Below are 7,500 nucleotides of genomic sequence, written 5' to 3' on the forward strand. Positions count from 1 at the left end.
ATAATGTGCTTTCCAAATTTAGGAAATAATATATATGCAGTGTTCATACATACACAAGGTAATACATACAAGCCACAATCACAAAAACAACTCTGTTAAATTTCACTTAAATAATTAACGTTGCAGAACAAATACAAATTTCTGAAACTTAAACGCCTAAAAACACTAATTATTTCAAAAAATCTATGCAGCATGAAAAAATCAGCCTAACTACTTAGCGATTGAGATAAGTCCCTAGAAATGAAAACAGCTTGCGAGCACAAACTAACATGCAAAAGAAATCATGTTCTTTTGAGGGATGGTGTAGATCTTAAAGTGAGTGAAATTAAATAAATGAAAAGTGTTACACAAAAACAATTTTTGTAATTAAAATCTATCACTATCTATTTTCCTTATATCACCTCTATCCCAACAAAAAAAATTAGCCAATCTGGAACTAATTCAAAGCACACACCCAAAAAACCGGCATTAAACCGGGCTGTCATTAAATTTTCACCTGCAATATATCAAAAGCTGATTCTAGTTTTCATTTCCTTCACAATGTGAGCTCAGGGTTAACAGCTGGTAAATGTGAATGTCCTTTATGGCAGCCCTGTGAAAACTTTCCAGTTTGACAATTTAATATTGACCATATTAGTAATAGTACAAATTACTACATAACATATCATGGTTTGACATGGTTTGCCTGACATGGTCATGTTCTGTACTATTTCTCGCCTGTTGTGCGTCAAATCAAGAAATGGACTTAGGTGTGTTTACGCGTCAGGGTTTCCATTAAGTTTTAAAGTAGCAGGGACCTTGTGACAGAGTGAGCAGGCACCCCTATATATAGTCTGGCTTTTGATCTTGAAACCTCCTTTGAGCAATGGCGGGTACTGTACTCAGTGTAGACGGGTGCTAGTACCCAGGTCCCAGCTTCTAATAAAACCCCTGCATGTAGGTTAGTTCAAGCTCTTGTGGTGGTGCAACTGTTAATACATGTAATAAGAGGCTATTAACTTTAAGCTAAAAGAGTAGAGACACCTTTTCTATACAGGGCATTTTTTTTTTGAAGAATGCTAAATACATACTCTCAAGAAACTCAGTGCAGACATGTTGGCTTTCTTGGGTACTCTAGGTTAACCATGTAATGTACCCCAAACAGAGCACAAAGACTCTGTTTGTATGAACTTACTTCCTGAAGAACCTCATTGTCAACAATAATGAAAAGCTGTTGTTCATAATCGTCGGTCTCTGGGCACAGCATATGAACATCCCCACTTAAAACTGTTTAATTCACATAATTGTTTAAGTAACGTCAAATTCCTTTGGGAGAGCAGAGAGATGCACACTGAAAGGTCGATGAAATTATGTATCAAGCAAAATAAAAACAGCAAAAGCCAAAAGTTCTTCATGAGGTTAAGACTAGTTATCCTTGATGCTCTTTATATTCCATTTTTCCAGATGAGCAGAGGTCAGTACTTATTTTGAACCATCAAACTTGACAGATTGGATGTAACAATATTATGTATACATTGTATATTATCCTGAGAATGTTCATTTCCCATCTTACGCCCCCCCCCCCCCCCCCCTTGCCAATAATGTAATTCCTTCCTCACTGCCAAAGGCTTTCTGTAGGGTGGCCAGCACCATACAAGTTTTGAAACGGTACTTTTCTCTTTAACTCTCTGACTAGCAATACAAAAAGGCCTAAGGATGTTGATTTTAACACTCCAAACAGGAACGGATACTTGTCTACAAACCTTGAACCTAAACATTTCTTTTGTTGGCATAAAAAATAAATTACATTAGAAACTGTTGACAACTGTACATACCAACATGAAGAAGTCAGTCTGACTTCAAAATAGACAGTATAATTTACTGACAACTTAACCGTCAACTGACAAAATTTAAATTGAGGGGATGTGTGGAATACGTTCTCAAGTTACTAGAAATACTGCACAGTTTGCAATGCTACCTTCTCCTTTTGTGTCACAAAATAGATACAATTTATCGCAAATATAGGCTGCTGTAAAGTTGCTCCCAAACACACTGTAAAAGCATAAAGTCTGTGTCTAGACAACGAAACGTAAATGAGTCAGGTAGTTCATCGGTGGCAGCACTTAGCTCTGTTTTCTGTAGATCAAAAAGGGGTATCACTGATCCCCTTTAACCCATTGACCCCTGGGAGTAAGACTTGACAGATTTTACTCTGTTTATTGCCAGGGAGATTCTAGTCGTCAACTGGGGTCATCCTAGGGCGTTTTAGGTGTCAATGGGTTGAGCAGTCAAAAACTTTGTCCCTTCCATTAAATGGGATGCTAACCAATCACAGAATTTGTTACAAAGTCTATCAAACATTTGTCAGCATTAAGTTGTATGCGGGTACATATAGAGAGGCAACATGGATTAAAGTTAGAGAAAACAGAGAGATGATCAAGACCAACCTCGTTTCCAGGGTCTCGTTTCTCTGCCTCCTTTGTCCTCAACAACAAAATAAGGCAGAGAAGAGAGGTTGGATAAAGACCTGGCCTCAGTTGTTCAAAAAGTGGATAGCGCTACCCACCAGGCCCCAGTTGTTCAAATGATGGATAGTGCTATTAGCTGGATAAATCACTATCCAGTGGATAAGTAACAGCGGAACCAACTGCACTTTCCAGTGTATAGTGATTTGTCCCGTAGATAGTGTTATCCACCTTTAGATAAATCACTATCCAGCAGATAAACACTACCAAAGCTAATTGAGTTATCAACAAAACAAAGTTCGAAGTTCAAGTTTATTTATTATTATTATTATTATTATTATTATTATTATTATTATTATTATTATTATATTATTACTATTACATTATCCAGTAGGTAGTGATTTATCCAGTGGATAGCACTATCCACCCTTCAAACAACTGGGGCCAAAACTCATACAGTCAACCAACCTTTGAAGTCTCAAACACTTGACCAATGTGGCTTCAATAAGCAAATAATAATCGCCACTGTAATTAATACAGTGGGCTGAGCAATTACGGACAAAAAAACTCCTTATGTAGTGGTATGTTAGGGCACATGTACTTCAGAAAGAAGTACTAAATTACTCAAGAGAATGGTGTCATTTTTGTAACTGACTTTTAAGTGCTAGAAGTAATAGACTCTAGAGGATGGTCAAGCTTTATATTGGACGTTTTTTTTAATTTTATCATAAACGTTTAATAAGCTAAGTATTTGCATAACAAAATCAACAACTGAAGTTTCCATTTTTTCTAAGTACATGTACCTAAAATGTAAGACAAGTTCCATTGGATGTGAGTTGTACATCTCATTTCATTGATTTGATTCTCTATATCTGATCTGGCCTCTTCTTCCAATGTAGGTTGAGAACAGTACAGTGTAATGAACCCAAATGAAATGCGAGTAAAAAATTTTCAACCTACCGAAAGGATTGCTTTGCATGCCAGAGAGACGGGCCTTCCACGATATTTTCAAAGCGTTCAACAGCACTGTCACGAGCCAAACGAGTTCTCTTTGCATCAGTAAACCTCATTTCTCTACCCAAAACTCATCTGCTAAAGGTTCTCGCACCTTTCCAGGAACTCACATGTACGTAAGTTAACTATACGAGAAGATCTTATGGATTCATATAATAATATGCAGCAATTTGAAGACTCGGTATGACTACATTTTAAAGACATAATTACTCAGTGAGAGACGATTCCATTCCATTAGATTTAATAGGTTCTCACTCTTAGCTTTGGCTCCATAATAATCAACGAACCAATCCAAACAATCAATAACAATCATACGGCGCTCCGTGAAACCTCTCGCGGCACTCGCATAGAGACCGAAATTGATTGCTCATGCTCAGACTTCCAACCAATCAAAAACTTTATCCAAACGGATTATCCCAGAGTCTCTCGTAACCCGACCCGCTGGTCAAGGGGAACGAAGACTCTGGGAACGAGATTGGACGTGATGCTATCAGGACGACGGCGTGAGCATGCGCAATATGTCACCTCTTTGAAAATTTACTTCCGGCCGCGTCTTACAGCCGTCGCGTCTCGGATCTTAAAGTCCCTATTGTGTCGCAGTGGAAGAGCACATAGAAGTAGTGTTGAGTGCAAGCGATTAGCCAACCATTTTACACAGGTATTTCATTCAGTCACTTCGGAAAGATCTGTAAAGCTTTGAAAAACGTTTTGAAGCGGTGAATTTATCGTATTTAGTTTAACCTTCTTGCAAGGTTATAACAAGTACGCAAATTGTTCGAAAAGATCTTTCTGCCGTAAGATTTCGAGTTCTCCGACACTGCTAAGAGATCCAGTCTAGAATTAGTGTGTCAAGACTTGCATTTGGACTATCTTGAGATTGTAAACCTAGAATGAATTCTTATTATAGTTCTATTAAAATAGTGTGAACAGTTCTTTTGTCATTGCCTTGTCTGTGACCTGTGATCTGATATTCGAGTTAGAGGTAGTCAAGTTGATGTGGAAGCAGCTTCTGTCACTTGCGTTACGGTTCAGTGAGGTTTCCTACAGATCGTTTTCGGACTGCTGTTGTCGTTACAGCTCGGTGTACTCTATCGCTAGACCTTGCAAAAGGTAATTTTGTCCTATTTTTTTTTTTTTTTGAAAGGTATTGAGTATTCGTGGATAGGTTCCTTTAGAGTTGATTTTCAGCTTATCTCCCGCACACTTCTTCCGTAAAAAGGTTCGTGAGACCCCCAGTGTTTAAGTGTTTCCTTTCCAGTTCCCCCTTTAAAATTACACATTAAGATTATGTTCAGCTTAGCTTCAATTGTCAACTTTGAATTTCGATTGTTGAGTTGAATTTATCATAAAATTTGCCACAAATGTTTCATTTTCCAATTCACTAGAGTTAAATCTAGCTTATATCAAAGTAAAAAAAAAAAAAGGGTTATTGAAGGTTTGATCTTTGTGAAGAATTGAAAAAAAAAAAAAAGAAAGAAACTAGTCCTAGCTGAGCCTCAGAGATTGTAAACAATGTCTTCATCAGTACTTACTTGTAGTATATGTAAAAAACCTACAAGGAAGGAAGAATCTCGTCCCATAAATGACATTAAAGGAAAAATGTCAAGCCTGTAGGAATACCACTATCTGCCTCTGATGTTCAGCGTCCAAATGCACAACTCCCCCGTACAAGCTAAGACATTTAAAATCACTACCAAAGTCCACTTATGTCCAGGTTTGACCCTAATTAGATGCATGCCCAATTTTGACATCCAACACAAAGTGTCCCTTTAAGTCTAAGCATTTGCTACCTATTTTCAACAATAAGGTAAGGGTAAAGGTCAGCGTTATTTTTAGCTTTGGGTAAATGCAGCAGCTAATCTTCACTTAAAGAGTAGCATTTGGGGGACACTTTGTGACATAAATTGTCTGTATTGAGACACAAGTGATGTTGGCGAGAAGAGCAAGGGGACACTTCGTGATGCTTATTGAAATATGCGTGCATCTAATTAGGGTCAAACCTGGACATATCTCCCAAAGTCAGTAGATGATTTGTTCCCTGAAGTTAAGAAAACTTTTTTGGCCCTCATAAGCAGTTTAAGGTGCTGTGGTGCATGTTATGTAAGGTTGCACAGGCTGTCAGCCAGTGAAAACAAAAGTGTTCCACAGCCCCTGTCTGCAAACAATTCTATTCAAAATCAAGTTGGTTGTGCCCCTGTGTCATATGAACTGACGTCAAAGCGAACTCAGCGGAGGATTTGAAACAAACTTTAAAACTGCGCAAGGCAAAAAGAGGCTGAACTTAAAACAGAAGTTGAAAACATGGGTGCCTCAAATGAACAGATCTGCCAGGAAATTCTTGAAGGCCAATTTGATGGGGTAAACTTTCCTTCTTTTAACTCATATGGTAAAATTCTACCATACATATTCTACCTTACTAGTTGGTTTTTCAGTTTATTTGGATTGATAATGAAAAGATGAACACAATTCAAGGATCTTCCAAGCCCGCGAAACTGAAAACATGACATACTGTCATGCTTGTATAACAGGGTAAAAGTTACTACTGGTAACCCTACAAAATACAGAGAAGACCCACACATAAGAACCTAGAATTTTCGAGGTCAGGCTGAGCAAGATCTAATATTTTAGGTTATTTTTTCATAATTCAGGCTGATTACATGTAGTTTCTTAATAGGTTCTTATTTCTCAGAGGGACAACAATAAATTTCTATATTTTATTCATAAGATATGTAGACAGTATTGCACTGCAGCTTTATGGAAAACATATTTCTAGAGAAAATCCAATAAAATGCCAATCATAGAAAACATATACACAATAGACCTAATCGGCTAACTCAATGTTGTACCCAATTCAAATCTCCCGAGATTAAGATTCTTTGTGTATTGTATTTGCATTATAATGTACCATTCATATTTAAATGATATAGAAATACCTGAAGCAAAACGTTTTATTCCCAAAGGGTTTGAATTGGGTACAACATTGAGTTAGCCGATTAGGTCTATAACAGGAGTTTTCTTGAGGGTGATTTTTTTGTAAAAGTATCTCTTTTTCTTTGCCAGGCTCAGCAGGTTCTTACATTTTTGGGTATTTTTAAAATGCCAAATTTCAGCCTGTACTAGGTTCTTATATGTGAGTTTGTACTGTATGCATTATTCCCTAAAATAGAAAACTAATCCAGGCTATAAAGAGTACTCTTTTTGCGTTCTAACAATCAGATCAGAGTCAGTAATGATTACTGACTAATTCAACGTCAGGACATTTTTCCTTTACCTTTGATAATAAAAAAATAAGATCACAATATTTGTCACCTCTATCAGTACTTTGCACGAATACTGGCTTTAGCAATGTTTTGGAAATATGATTGTAAACATGCGAACCTCACTCTCTAGGAGGTGTTTCTTACTAGAAGTAAAAAATAAAAGGAGCAAGCCATTGTCTTCACTTCTTTCAAATTCCATTCAGGAAAAAGTGAATGCAAATGCTAACACCATGGAGGGCTTAGCTCTCAGCTACTCCCAAATGGAAGTCCCAAATGGGTTGAACTGTTGAGCTGTGTTGCACAGCAATACACAAATAAGGAAATTAAGCAAATGTTCAGGTTTACTAACAGTCGAGGAGAAGAAGTATCATGCACAGACTACGAATTAACAAAAGCTAGACTTTATAGTAAGATGTATGGTCCAGGAGCAGCACTTCCGAAAATAAGACGCCAATATAGTCATAAACTTCCACCAGAAACCATTGCTTTTGTCTTAGAATTTATCCATCATCTAGACAGTGAAGAGTATTCATCTTATAAAAGTGGCCCCTGTGATGGAAAACAAAAATCATGGATAAGCGAATTATTAGGAGGAGGAAATCAACCTGTTTTGTGGTTCAATTAAGCAAAACAAGTCTGCCTTTTATGACAGATATATATTGTAAACAGGAATGTGAACAACTGGAGATTAGACCTATAAGCTTTAGTACAATTTTTAAGGGTTTGTCTGCAGGAAATTTCAAAATAATGGCAGAGAAGGCAGGACTCTAATATTTGCACAA

General features: G+C 37.1%; 1 protein-coding gene across 1 annotated transcript in view; it reads right to left on the reverse strand.

Moving 5' to 3' along the window:
* Positions 1-7,500, reverse strand: part of LOC138008766 (uncharacterized) — a 76,649-nt gene that overhangs the window by 24,626 nt on the left and 44,523 nt on the right. The gene's annotated exons all lie outside the window — the stretch shown is intronic.

This window comes from Montipora foliosa, chromosome 6 (assembly GCF_036669935.1).
Source record: "Montipora foliosa isolate CH-2021 chromosome 6, ASM3666993v2, whole genome shotgun sequence".
NCBI lineage: Eukaryota > Metazoa > Cnidaria > Anthozoa > Scleractinia > Acroporidae > Montipora > Montipora foliosa.